The 14,701-nt window shown below is 46.8% G+C and overlaps 1 long non-coding RNA gene across 1 annotated transcript; it reads left to right on the forward strand.

The window, feature by feature from the left end:
- The first annotated feature begins 3,407 nt into the window (after positions 1-3,407).
- On the forward strand, positions 3,408-13,974 carry LOC109255514 (uncharacterized). Its single transcript, XR_002075268.2, has 3 exons — positions 3,408-4,085; positions 13,089-13,176; positions 13,582-13,974. It is a non-coding gene; the product is annotated as an uncharacterized LOC109255514 (long non-coding RNA).
- Positions 13,975-14,701: the final 727 nt, after the last annotated feature.

Genomic DNA, 14,701 nt, shown 5'->3' on the forward strand with positions numbered 1-14,701 from the left:
GGGCCATGAAGGCCACTTGGGCTGGCTTCCCTTTGCTTCTATTGTTCTTCCCTAAATCTTGCCCTATGTGGGTCTTCGGGGAGCCAACACACAGTTTGGTGTGTTTTCTCTCCTGGGGAACATTCCAGATGGTCCTCAAGTTTACCCTGATCCCTCAATACTTCTGCTCAGCTCTTAAAGCTTTTGTAATGCTTTCCCCAAACAGTTCTTAAAGATTCATTAATTAACTCACTCATTCAACAAATATTTATAAAGCACTTCCATTCCAGGGCCTCTGTTAAGCATGAGATGTATTTGTAAAGGAGAAAATCCCTATCCCTGAATCCAGTTGAAATGAAGAAATAGCTCTCTACAATAATTCTTTGTGATGTTCTTAGACTGTGAGAATAACCTCAGTGTCTTGGGAACATGGAAAATGTGTGGTGATCAGGGTTCCTGGGTGGCTCAGTTGATTAAGCATCCGACTTTGGCTCAGGTCATGATCTCACTGTTCGTGGCTTCAAGCCCCACATCGGGCTCTGTGCTGACAGCTCAGAGCCTGGAGCCTGCTTCAGATTCTGTCTCCCTCTCTCTCTCTGCCCCTCCCCCACTCGCACTCTGTCTCTCTCCCTCAAAAATAAATAAACATTAAAAAATAAATAAAAAGAAAATGTGTGGTGATTATCCCTTCTCTCTCTTCCTTCTTTGCTCCTAAGAGGGAGCCTGCTTACCCCCTGTTCTCTCTGAGCACCTATTAAATATTGGTATTTATCAAGATCCTATAGGTTTTTTCCCTGTATTTTTAAAAAATTAATAATTAATTCATTAATTTAGAGAGTGCAAGTGCACAGGGGAGGGGCAGAGAGAGAAGGAGAGAGAGAATCCCAAGCAGGCTCCATGTTGTCAAGCACACAGCCAAACATGGGACTCCATCTCACAAACTGAGAGATCATGACCTGAGCTGAAATCGAGAGTAGGATGCTCAACCGGCTGAGCCATCCAGGTGCTCCCTCCTTTTCTTTTCTCTTATATCATGTTTTGGTTTTTGTTTTTCTGGGCGGCTTTTTCTTTCCCCTGGACTCCAGTTGCCACCAAATACTGATGAACTCCCCATCCATTTCTCTGGGTGGGACATCTCTCTTGAGCTCCCTCTTCCAGTTCTCCCCTGGCCTCCTGGCTATGTGTCCCACATGTACCTGCAGTTCAGCTTATGGAAGGCTTCATCTTTCTCCCCAACCTGTTCCTTTGATATCCCCCCCAGTTCCTCAGACCAGAAAAAAACCTGAAACTCTAGCAACTCGTCCAATAACGTGCCATTACTTGCACCCTTTCTGCCCATCCTGAGCCCACAACTGAGACGTTGATTCCTAGCTTTCTGCATCTCACTGTCTCTCAAGATGCTCATTGCTACTCTCTCCCCATTGGTCTAGGCCAGTGGCTTTCAAACTGTTTTATTCATCCTTTGGGAGCCTTCTGAAGTTGCAGCGGAAGGGGGTATTGAGCAAGCTGTATAAGTGGCTTCTCATCCCCGATATAAACAGAGCAATTGCATGCTTATCTGTTTTTCATATTGTTTGAAGAGCATTGAATGGCTACACATTTGAAAACCATTGGTCTTAAATCCTTCTCGTTTCTTTCCTGGATTTCTGTGAAGTCATAGCTGAGCATCTAGGTCACCCATCTAGGGCAGTGTCCTTAGCCTTTTTTTTTTTTTTGACCATGGTGCCACAAGAGGGGTGATGTTGGCACTTCCTGCTGTTGGGTATAAGCACCTGATGTACAATAAAATAATCAGAATGCCAGAGAATGAGTGTGGTGTTATTATAAGCATAATCTTTGGATCAACTGTAATTTATGAAAGTAAATAAATCTTCCTGGGTGGATCAGTTGGTTAAGCATCAGACTCTTGGTTTCGGCTCAGGTCACGATCTCTTGGTTCATGAGATCGAGCCCCGTGTTGGGGAGCCTGCTTGGGATTCTCTGTCTCCCTCTATCTATGCCCCTTCCTGACTCGTGTGCTCTCTCTCTCTCTCTCAAAATAAATTTTATTAAAAAATAAATTCTCTTTGGTCTTCACTTATTATCTGTGATAAATGACTTGTAACAAATCCCACATACTGCCTCCATGCTACTCTAACCCACTAACCCAAAGTTGCCACCTCCCTGCATGGGAAATCTCAGTCCCTCTTCTGCTTAACACCCTTCAGTGACTCCCTCTTGGTTCTCAAATAGGTCTGAAGCTCCTTGGTGTGGCTGGCAAGTTCTGCTGTGATCCAGCCCTTGCTGACCTTTGCAGTTCAGCTCTTGCTCCAATGCTCCATGTGCCTGCCAGGCCCGCCCAGCACACCTCCAGGCGGGCAGGGCTTGTGGGCTCAGATGCTCTTCCTGCCCATCGATGCTCCCCCCTTCCCCTCTCCTGCAGCCTACATGTTGAACTCCAATTTATTTTTTAGGCGAAATAGTCTTATTTCTTCCATAACTGCCACCTGTGTTGTGCTCTATCAACCTCTTCTCCCTTTCTTGTTGAGTAGCAAGGATAGAGTGGATGCATCCCTGGAGCTTATTCCAATTGCTGGATTTGGTGCATGAAACGCCGACACTAGCAGTCAGTGTAGGCTTCTCAAGCTGGGGTAACTTTAGTGGGTTGAACAGTGTCACTCCAGAATTCATGTCTACCTGGACCCTCAGAATGTGGCCTTATTTGGAAATAGGGTCTTTGCAGATTGAATTTTAAGTTAAGCTGAGGTCATAGTAGATTAGGGTAGGCCCTAAATCGAACAAGGGCCATTATAAGAAGGGCATGTGACGATGAGGGCAGAGTTTGGAATGATGCATCTATAAGCCAAGGAGCACCAAAGATTGCCAGCAACTACCAGAAGCTAGGGACAGACGGGGAAGGATTCTTCCCCAGAATCCTCAAAGGGAGCATGGATGGCCCTGTTCCCTTGAGTTTGGATTTCTAGCATCCAGAAATGTGAGGGAATAAATTTGTTGTTTTTAAGCTGCCCAGCTGTAGTGGCAGCCCTATAAAAGATATGCAGAGATTTTTCCATTGCCACCTCCATGACTCTCATGTGAGCAGAACCTTCCTGCTGGAAGTGAATCACTGGACAGGTGGGGGGAGGGAGGGGTGGAACTAGGTCACTGAGGGCATTCAGTGCCCTCCTGTGCCCCTCTACACCCCTGTGCAATCCTGTGGGATGGTCTGTGGTCTGCTCAGGGAGGAGAGTAGGGGGTTCTGATTGGCCCCAGAAATATGCCCCATCTTTCTTCCGTAGTCTCCGCAGAAATTCTCTAGGGTGAGGGTGTACAGAGCCGGAGCTTTCCACCTTGGGCCCCGACATCTTAGGATGGGCTCCCTGGGTAGTTCTGTTGGCAGCTTTAGCTTGTGAGCTCACCAAGCTTTGTGAGGATTTGTCATGGCTTCAAGGGGTTGGCTCAGTACATGAGCAGAGTCTGGAGTTTGGGGCCTGTGCCTGCCGGTACCGTTTGATGCTGAAAGAGATACCACATCTGCAATGTGAGTCCCTCCTCTTCTCTGCCAAGGCATGTCCTCACTAGGGCTGTTTCCCCTGATGCAGAAAAGACACACCGCATACCTCAAGATGCCTTTATGGGCCATTGGCCCCTGGCCTGTCTTCTCTGGGAATATTGTGTCTGGATGGGTGTCATTGACCTAGCCCTGGTTTGTGAGTGCTAGAAAGGAGGAAGGGAAGATGAGGAGAAGGAGAATGGAGAACACACACCTAAGAGTTTTTCCTTCAAATTGGAATAAGCTCCAGGGGCCCACCTACTGCTATCGTTATGATGTCACAGAAAAGAACAGCCAGAGCAGGGGGAAGAAATTCATGAAGTCATCTGGCCCAAAGCCCTCTTCGATCTTCCATGCCACCAGGATGGCAGAGGTTGGTGCATGTTTCTGGCAACTGAGCTCTTGAATACCCAAGACCACACAGCAGCAACGCTAGGGGACGAACTCACTGAGCTGGTGCCCAGCTGCTCATCTGGGAAGTTCTACCGGGTTCTCACTTGTAATCAGCAAACCCAGACTCCTCACCTTAGAGACTATCAGACCAAGCTTCTCTTGGGATCCTTGAAGATGGCTGGTAATGAATGTGAAATGATGACTCATGTTGTATTTAAGCAAGACTCTGGGTGTGCGTGTGAATGGGGATTGCTCAAAATCATGTCGAGGTGCTGATGATTGCATCAAAGCCTCTGCAGTGGGGGAGGGCGGAAGAGAGAAAAGGTAGCCGTAGATTTTAATACAGAAAGGGAGCAACCACCTGTGAAGCTTTGTAGAGAACGATGATCTGCGTTCCTGGCTGGTTCTGCTTTCATATCCTCTGGAAAATACTCTGCTGTTCTCAAAGCCCTTGAGAGACAGAAAGTAAGAGAGACTTACCTTGGCCTTATGCAATGACCAAATGAAGTTCTCAAAGTCAACATGGAGCAGTGAGGACCATAGGTCCTCACAAGAGTGAGAAGGACCGACAATCTGGCCTCGTCCCCACCACTTCCCCTGTTTGACGGGGGTTTAGTGCATTGTCAAATACCGACTTGATCCTAGTCAGAAAAGCCCCAGAGAGTGACCATGTGGCTGATATGTTAGAAGAGTCTTTAGGAGCTCACTAGTATGAGTTTGTCCTGACAGCTACTCCAGCTGACAGCTGGATTTGCTTCTTTCTATTTCAAAATCATCATGCCTCCTGTAACAAAAGCTAGGGGAGCCAACTTGAGTCCAGCAGTTTAGTTTGTAACCTCGTTCCTCTCTCCTTCAGGGGAGAGGGATGCGTCAGCCACGGGAAGCGGGCCAAACACTCCCGCGTTTCTCTTCTGTCTCAAGTAGAGATTAATTATGTTGTAACTTCATGTTGATGGTGATGGGAGGGTCCCCTAGCAAGAGCAAACCTTCCCCAATTCTTCAGGAAAGAACAGACTGTGGCAGATTTGAACTTGGCCTAAGGGGCAAGGTATTGATGTCATCCAGGCCAGACCACAGTCCCCTATTTCCAGTTGACACCCCAGAAAGCCTCATATATGCAGCCTTTCAGAGGCTTTTAAAAGCAGGATGGGAACAATCTGATGGATACGTTGTAGGGTTACATGAGGAAAGTAAAAGATAAAACCTGCTTAAAAGCACCTGTCTCCAGAAACTACAGGCCAAAGAGAGGTACTAAGACTTTGTTTCCATGGAGTTGAGCTGAGAGGGGCAGCTTTGGGGCAAAAGACACAAATATGGGGCTTGAAATCAAAATTCTGGGGTCAAGACCTAGCTTTCCCACGTGCTGTGTGACTTTGGGCAAAACCTTTCACCAGAGTTTCCTTTTAGGGAAAATGGTAGGAACAAGTACACTAAAAATTGTTAGAAGGACCATATGGCATATGTGCATATTGTAAAATGCCATGTAAGGGTTGGTGTAGTGATTCTCACTGTGGCCTCGAATATGGGATGTGCCTGTGTTCACACCACAAATAGCCAGACACCTGAATGGCCACGAATGTTGGGTTTAATCATAAGATCTGCTCTTTCCTGAGAGCCAAAGGTCTAGGAAGTTTTTGTTTGTTCGTTTACTTGTAAGCAACTCTTTCTTAGAACTTTCTAGCTAAGAAATCTTCTGTCGTATATCACCATTGACCAAAAGTCTTTGGGCGACTCTCCCCACCCACTTAAGCCTTTGATTCTTCCTCCCTGAGGTCAAGGGGTCAGACAGATTTCCTCAGTGGTGCACTGAGTGCTCTAAAGTTGTATGACTCTACCCACCAAGAGGAAAGCTTTTGCTTGTGTCAGATAGCCTTCTGGAACACAGGTTACACATGAGGCAGTAGGCTGAGTGCAGAAGGACACCAAACTCTTTGGTATTCTTGCAAACTAGAGGGCACCCCATGCCCAGATGCTTGGCACTGCTCAGAGAAAGGTCACCCACTCCTTCAGAGTGCTAGCAGAATTTTATAGGACTTGATAGAAGGGAGGCATTACCCAGCATGGATAGGAGAAGGAAGGGAGAGGCAGGGACGGAAGTGGCTCTGAGCTGGCCTTGCCCTAACAGGTGCAGTGTCACATACGCAGTGAACAGCTCGTGTCAAGACCCAGCAGCAGGAAATGGGGGGTGGCATGTGCAGTTCCTCACTTACAGCCTCAACAAAAAAGAAAAATGAACAGATACCGAGGCTGAGGAGTTGCTATTATGTGCTGGGTACAAGGCCCGACCCAGTGGTAATTGGGTACATGTTTCTGAGTTAGTCGGCCTGAGTTTATCACGTCGGCGCTCCTTGCTGGCAAGTGTGTGAGTGCCAGGCTTAATCCTGGGAGGACTGGGCGCCCACACCCTGCGTGCAGGGCCCCCTGGGTGGAGGAGGGCAACTTTCCTGTCTGGGCACTGCCACTTTCCATTCACTTCACACGCCAGTGTTTTGACATGTTCGCGCCTGGCCTGTTAACACGGGATAACAAGGGAGTGCGCCCAAAGGCGGTGCCTGGCTCCTGAGCTGGCACCCGGCCAGGGCAGCCTTGTCTAGCTCCTTTCCCTGGGGTGGCAAGAAGGCAGCTACTGGGTAGTTCTGGCTCCTCTGAGTGCCTCCAAACTAGAGCCTCTCCAAATGTCAGGGAGGAGGGTTTATGACTTCGGCCTTTTATGATGTACCTTTAAGGCCAATTATTTCTAGAGCTAATAATCCTAACACCTCATTGAATTAGGCACTGGGAAGAGAAGGAATACACTTCAAAATCCATGAAATTACAAGTGGATTGAGTGACTCACTATTCTGGATGAAGGCTTTATAGTCTGTAGTCATTATTATTGTTAATAATAATATTAATATTAATAAGCATTTATTCACACACACACACGCCCATGGGTCTTTGGGCAGAGCTCATGGAGGACACAGACTCTGTCCTCAGGGAACCGAAGGAGGCTATCTCTAAGACACTGTAGTAAATCACTTGAGTATTGTAACTGTCAAGGTTTTAAACACCTAAAAATCAGCACTATCATTAGCAATCAGTAATCACTGTTATAGAAGAATAAATCTTGTAATCTCCAAATTACCTGTTTGCACCAATTACAGTTCAACTGATGAAACATACCAATCAAAGGGGAATTTACTGGAGGCGCCCAGGCTTATCTAGGTTAAAAAAAAAAAAAAACAAAAAAAACACCAGGAACCCGCTGAGTTCCCAAACTGTTGTTTCTTCGCTCAGTCTCCGTTAGGGTGGATTTTCTGGAAGTGGAGCTGATAAAGCCCTACACAAGTACCCCCAGGCAGGAGGGAGTCCAGTTTTCACTTACTTGTTTATTTATTCACTTATTCCCTGCCTGCCTACAAAAAGGATTTGAGGTAGGTCACACTAAAAACACAGATCTCGCAGGACGGTTTTTTTAAAAAAGCAAAAGGAAGGTTGGAAATTGTGGGGGTGGGGGTTGAGGTGTTCAAATGTTGAGCTCCCACAAATCTTCCCGAGAGTTCTTTTCTAAGCACGGGGCTGGGCCCCACGGGGAGCAGAAAGAGAAGCCAGCCCTCCCATTGCCTGTAAGGAAGGCCCAAGTCGAGGAGCCTCACAAGCTTCCGACTGGGTCTGAGCTTCTCAGAAGGTAGTGCACAGAGGACGTCCATGTGTTGTCTAGCTCTCAGCCCACAACGAAAGAAAGCGGGTAAACGGAGAGGTAGATTTTTTTTCCTTTTTGTAGATACTAAAAAAAATATCGAAGGGGCCCAGTGGGAAACTATCTCAGTGTTTTTTACCAGTCTCCCAGATGTGTTCTCCATGTGGTCATTTCTTGGCTGGAGTTAGAAGAAGGCGATGGAAATGTGGACCCACTGAGCCTTCTCTGGTTTACTCTGGAGCTTTGGACAATCTCGATCTGGTGTTTGCAACTGAGGGAAAGCCAGGGAGCAGTGGCCGGGAAGAGGTGGGGAACGGACAGGAGCTGGAAGTAAACTGGAAGGAAAGCAGTCCCCTGGCGGATTTGGCTCAGGGATTAGGAAGTGAAATGGATTTAAACAGCGAGGGTCTTCTCAGCCCTGCGCTGTGTGCCAGGCTTCTCCTAAGGGTGCCTCTGCATACCCTGCCACTGCAATAGTCCCAGCATCCCATCCCCGCTCTTCCGTGGATCTTGGTTGCATCGCCGTTTTCCCAGCCCCTACCTGGCTTTATTGCTTGCCCATATGGTTCTGCATCTCTAGGAAATTATATCCTTGTCTTCTGAGGGCTCACTTTATGTTTGTTTTTTGCTTTAAGGTTACCGTGAGTTCATTTTCACTTCTGCCCTTGAACATGGTAACGGCAGAACTGTTTAAGTAGCAACTTTCTACATGGTGCCCTCTGTTGGTAGACAGCCTCCACGATGACTCCAATTGCCCTGGCCTTGTGGTACTCACGCATTTGTGTAGGTCCCTCCCACATGGACTCAGGGTTGTTCTATGTGACCAGCAGGATACCGCAGTGTTAGATACCGTGCTGAGTGCTATGTATAGGACAGGCACCATCTTTGACCTCATGGAGTTTACAGAGTTTACAGAGCAGAGAATATAGATAGATAGAAAGATGATAGATAGATAGATAGATGATAGATACTGAGAGCTCTAGCTTTGGAGCTAGATAGAACTGGCTGAATTGTGGCTTCTTCACTTGGCTTTGTGACTTTGAGCAAGTTATCTAAGCTCTCCGAGTGTCTGTTTCCTCATCATTACATTAATTTTTTTTAAGTTTATTTATTTTGAGAGAGATAGAGAAGGGGGAGGTGCAGAGAGAGAGGGAGAGAGAGAATCCCAAGTAGGCTCCACGCTGTCAGCACAGAGCCCGACATAGGGCTCGAACCCATGAACTGCGAGATCATGACCTGAGCTGAAATCAAGAATTAGACACTTAACCGACTGAGCCACCCAGTGCCCCTGTTTCCTCGTCTTTAAATCAAATATCCATCTTGAGGATTACACGTGACAGTGTGTAAAAAGTATTTACCACAGTTTCCAGGTTTGGGTGGCTCCTCCATAAATGTTATTCCCTCCAGCCGAGCTGGTGCTGAGAATGTATGATGAGTAGGAAGTCATCTCTGCCTTCAGGGGGCTCCGAATGGAGCGGAGGGACAGATGTGTACTCACGAAAGTTCAAGGCAGACTGTGACAAATGCTGTTACAGGGGCGGAGAGGACAGTGGGAACCCAAAGGAAGGCATAGGAAAAGCTTCATGGAGTTTAGGTGACATTTTAACAAGCCCTGGCGGGTAAGAACTTTCACCATTGCAGGTAGGGAGGGGAAATCCCGAGAAGTCACAAGGCGTAAAGCCTCCTGATAATCAGCGATGGTGGAAATGTACTAGCTCTTGGTCATACCGCTTCCCTGTAGTGGGCTGTGATCTCTTCATCGGTAAACGGCAGCTGCTAAACTCGAGAGTAAATGTTCCTTCCAGCTCACCCATTCCACAAGGCCAGGGTACTGCTCTGTTCATTACCAACTTTCAGCTCCTAACACATGGTGGGCACTCAATAAATATGTATTAAATAAGCAGGTATAATTTTATGCGTAAGTGGCTTGCCTCAAATGAGAAAAATCAGGGAAATATTTTTTCCATTTACTTGACATAAGTCATTTCCTGGGGCAGGGGGGCGGGGGGACAGGTGTGGTGGCAATGAACCCATCTACATTGTGTCACTATGTTTTGTCAAAGTCCTTCTGTCATCCGGGTCCTTCGATTTCTTGGCTGTGCCTCCTATTTCTTCCTTACATCCCCTAGTCTTGCTGTGGGCTCCTGCTCAAACTTTAAAGTGACTGGCATTTCCCTGGAGATTTCTTTAGCACTCAGCACCACGTCCTCGGTCCAGGCGAGGCAGACCCAGCCAACTCTGAAGAAGCTTTGCATGTTTTCCTTCACTTAACTGCCATTTTGCGATTGGTGCCTCCATGAATGGAGTAACCGTGAAACCAGAGCTCAACAGAAGAACGTCGAAAGCTGTCGAGCTACTACTATGCCATAGGACAGGGCTGGCTATCTGTGAAGCTGTGCTATAAGGGGGTTTAGGCCCTGGGGGGTCCCCACCCCACTCCGTTTTGCCTCTGCTCTCCTCCTCAGGCCTATGCTTAAGACCCTCATGCTGTTTTCTTCTCCACTGGGACTCCTGTAATACACCGTCCCCTGGGGCTTACTCTGCTCCAGCCTTTCCAGATCACCCTTGTTCTTTCAAAGCTCATCCTGGGTTCCATTTCCTCTGAGATCTGCAGCTCTGTGTTTTTGGTACAATTAATTCGGTCCACACTTAATGCCCATCCTGTGCCTGGATCAGTATAAGCTCACAGGATGCCAGATGAAGGAAAAGTGCTTCTTGGCCCTGATCTGGCTTTCTAGGATGAGAGTGGCCAAGACGACAAACCAAACGATGCAAAGCAGTTAACGGACAGTCCCTTTTAAGTGACAGATTTGCATGTTACCAGGAGCTTTTTGAAGTCAGTGGCTTACCTTCAAAGCATTCTTATTGTGACAAACAACTTTTAAAAGGTTTTCTCTTTTCTTAACCTTACAAGCAGGAGAGCAGTACTTATCAATGGCAGAAAACTTGGAAAGTGAAAGAATATATACGTAGGGGACAAACTTGTTGATGATCTCACTACCCAGAGGCAAGCCAGCATTGGAATATTTTTCCTGTCTTTTTTTCCCGATGCACCGGAGATCCTGTGTTGCTATAATTTTGCCTCTACCACTTTTGTTAGCAAGCACTCTATCCCAACCATTTTGCAATGTTATAAAACACACTGAAGAGTGATTCTAATGGTAGGAGTTTGTCAGCAAGTAGGAGCGCTGAATTTATTTGGCACTGAGACTTGGGGTAGCCTCTCTAATAACACTCCCATTTCTGCAACTTCTAAGACAAGTGCTGCCATAGTGTATTTGTAACTCTGCCGATCTGCTCAGCCCTTCTCTGAAGACACCGCATCCTGTGCCGTTAGGTGCGAGCATCTCCAGTCTCCAGATTCTCCACTTCCTCCCTTCCCCCACCCCGATTTCCTTCATCTCCAGTGAGCGATAATATCTTTCATTTGAGCTTCTCTTTCTGCCTCCAATGACTGCCTCCCCTGATGAATTCTCTCTGGGTGACTTTGGCATTTGCATATTTCCTCGCTTGGATATTCTGAGATGTTGGAACCAGAGAGCAGGTTGATGCGATCAGGTACTTAGCTGAATGAGGCTTTCTCGGGAACTGCACAAATATTTGGAGTCGGGTGTGTGCCAATAGGCAATTAATTGAAATGTGGACACAGCAAGCTTCTGGAGGAAGGAAACTGAACTTGAGAAATTAGCTGTGGGAAGCAATCCTCCGCAAGATACAAAACAGTAATTTGGGAATTTCCTTTACCTCAGACTGAAATTGATTTGGTACAGAAAGAGGAAAACAAAAACAAAAACAAAAACAAAAAACCCAAACCCAAACAAGGTTGACTCCTGCATTACCAGAGCTGGAAGGCATTGTCAGAGAATGCCGGTCTGACCCTCCTGGGGATGGAGGAAAGAAAGCCCAAGGTCAGTGGCAAGTTGGGGCAAATTCAGGACCAGAAGCAAGATGTCCTGACTCCAGCCCAGGGCACTATCCATTTTATAAGCTGACTGTCTACCTGGAGAGCCGGATTATCATATCAGGAGCAAAAGGGCGAGGACTGTGATTTAAGCATTTCCCCGTCACCGATGACTTTGTGAATACATTTAGGAAAATCCGTAACAAAACCAAGGTACTCGCTGATTGTGGCCTTAAGGACGGAAGCACATCTAGCCAACATTTATGGAGCTCCTGCTTCATGTGTGGCTGTCCGCTAAGCACTAAGAATGGAGGTGATTACAAATAGGGTCCCTGCTCCACACTGTGTGATGTTGGCCTGATCCCGGGAGGGGCCCAGCTCCTGACTTGTCCTCTTTAGAGGTATTAGCCTCTGTGTCCATCTGCATTTCTCTGTCTTCCAGGAGAATGGACCTTTCTCCTTAAGATTTTTATAAACGATGTATAAGAAAAGAAAAGAGAAGTTCTGACCGTGACGTTGCTTTAGGATTCAGATTATCTTAGAGTGATATGAAAATCATCTGTTCATTGTTAAGGTATATATTTCGTGGTTCAGGACCAGAGTGATCCATTTTATTTATTTATCTTTTTTTTTTTAATGTTTATTTATTTTTGACAGAGAGAAAGAGAGAGACAGAGCACAAGCAAGGGAGGAGTAGAGAGAGGGGGAGACAAAGAATCTGAAGCAGGCTTCAGGCTCCAAGCTGTCAGCACAGAGTCCAACGTGGGGCTCGAACCCACAAATGGTGGGATCATGACCTGAGCCGAAGTCGGATGCTTAACTGACTGAGCCACCCAGGGGCCCCTGGAGTGATCCATTGCAGGCTTCCCCTAGAACATGGTTCTCAAAGTGCGGTCCCTGAACGGGAGGCATCAGTACTGCCTGGAGACTTGTCAGAAATGCAGATTCTCAGGTCCCACCTCAGCGCTACTGAATCACAGGCACTGGTAGGGCCCTGCCATCTGTTTTAACAAGTCCTCCAGGGGATTCTCATGCATGGTGGAGTTTGAAAACCATTGCCCTAGAAAATATGATTTGGAAATCTGGGCTGCTGAATTCTAGCACCAAGGAGGTAATCTATTTTTTATTATTGGACCCTTAAGAATAAACTCTCTTCATTTTAGAATACCCAGGTGAGCTGTTTCTATCCATTGCTGAGTGTTAAACGGGAAAACATGTCCAAATAATTCTTCAAAATTTAACTGACCAGCAGAGTCAGACACGATTCTGGGTAACCCGTCGTATTTCCAGTAAGCACAACGTTTGCATACTTTAAAGTTTCATGGAATAACTGAATAAGTTAATTGATTGCTTAATCTGTTATTTTTAGAATATCACTTCCTTACCTCATGTGAAAGTTTATTCAAAATTCAAATGGGAACATTTTATTACCCCAAAATGTTTTCCTATATCCTTGAACATGTTACTAAGGAAACCAGTTGCAACATTGCACTGATATTGTTGCTCTAACAAATTAACGATTCAGCCATGTAGATGCCACACTACGATTTTTTTCTCTCTCTAGAAAATTTCACACTTATTGAATTGATACATTTATAACACAGGACGTTGCAAGCGACGCTATACGGAGAAATCGCATCCCAGAGTGACAACGGAGGTTTCCCTGGGATGTGTTTTGTGCTGTTTGAGCAGGTGATTTTTCATCCGGTACCAGGAGCTCTTCTGCGCAGGGAAGCTGAGTTAGAGAGAGCAACCATCTCACAAGGACACTTGGTGTCGAGCTTGGGGGGTTCTCGCTGGTGAACAGCGACTAAAACCGGCTGCATGTGTGCAAAGTGTGTGCTAATCACACTTTTAAGGAATCGAAGGACATCAAAGCATGAGATCACGCGACTGAGATGGCACCAGGAGATGGGGGGGGGGTGGATACAGCACAGTGGGAGGCCTCCTGCATTTTCTGCCTCAATGGGGGGAGGTGAGGTTATTAATGAGGGGATAGATTAGAACAGATGGGTATTTTTGACACATTTCCCCATGTTGTTATTTTCCAATACCCCATCTTCCCACCAGCTAGTCATGTGCCTTTCTCTTGGTTAGGAGTGAAAGCATGTGACTTTTTAAAGGGAAACCTCAGGAAGGGAGAGTGGAAGTGGAGACGTTGCCATAATGCTCAGAAGGCACGCTCAGCGGATTTGGAGAGTCTTCCTGAAGCCTCTGCTGGGAGGGGAGAGGGAGAAGCCACCGTGGGCTTGTGTGACTTTGGACACCGTGTTCGAAGGGAAGCCGTGTGACCCTTTCCCACTCACTCCAGCCCAGCCTCATGGCATCCAGCAGCCACCACTCGCCTCCTGATTGCCGTACCTTTCTGCAGCCTGGAGATTTGCATTGTAAATGCTGTTTGTTAGGCCCCTGAAATAATATTAATCACCGTAAAACAATTACGTTGCATAATTTGTACATAAAAAAGAAAGAGTGAACCTTTTGCCTGAATTAATATTTCCTTGTTTGTATCTTTCTCATCCTCACAAATAATGAGACCCCTGTCTGCCCTTCTAGGTGAGAATGGCTTTGGGAAAAGAAAGGTATCTATCTTCGAATGGCTTCTTGAAATGATGCACAGTTGTCCGGAGCCTGGTGGCCTATGCAGTTTGGGGTGGAAGAACCACGGACCCTAGGGAAAGGGACATCTCGACACCCTGTTGCAAGGTGCTTCTTGCAAAGAGGAGAGACAGAAGGGTGGGCACCAGGGGGCTGCACAAGGGGAAGGTCTGGGAAGCAGAGCAGCAAAGGAGCAAGGCTCTGTGCCTGTGTTTCTGTGGGTGCACCCTGTGTCCATCTGGGGAGAAACAGCTGGCAGTGAACAGAAGCCTAAGGGAGTTGGGAACCACCATTCACGCCCACTGCCCACCGTACTGGGTTCAGTGGTGGTCTTCACAAGATTTGTCCTCTGGACAAGATTTGTCCTCTGGAACCAGCGAACATGGATTTCTGTCGGCAAAGGGTCTTTTCAGATGTAATTAAGTTAAAGGTCTTGAGATTAGATCAGTTTATACTATCCAGGTGGGCTCTAAATCCAATAATAAGTGTCCTTATATGAGACAGAGGGAAGAGATCCTGGAAGTGAAGAGGAGAAGGCCCTGGGAAGATAGAGACACACGATGCAGCCACAGCCCAGGGCTGCCTGGAGTCCCAGGAGCTCAAACAGGCAAGGGAGGAT

This window comes from Panthera pardus, unplaced genomic scaffold (genome assembly GCF_024362965.1).
Source record: "Panthera pardus isolate Hobbes unplaced genomic scaffold, ASM2436296v1 HiC_scaffold_11, whole genome shotgun sequence".
NCBI classification, from domain to species: Eukaryota; Metazoa; Chordata; class Mammalia; order Carnivora; family Felidae; genus Panthera; species Panthera pardus.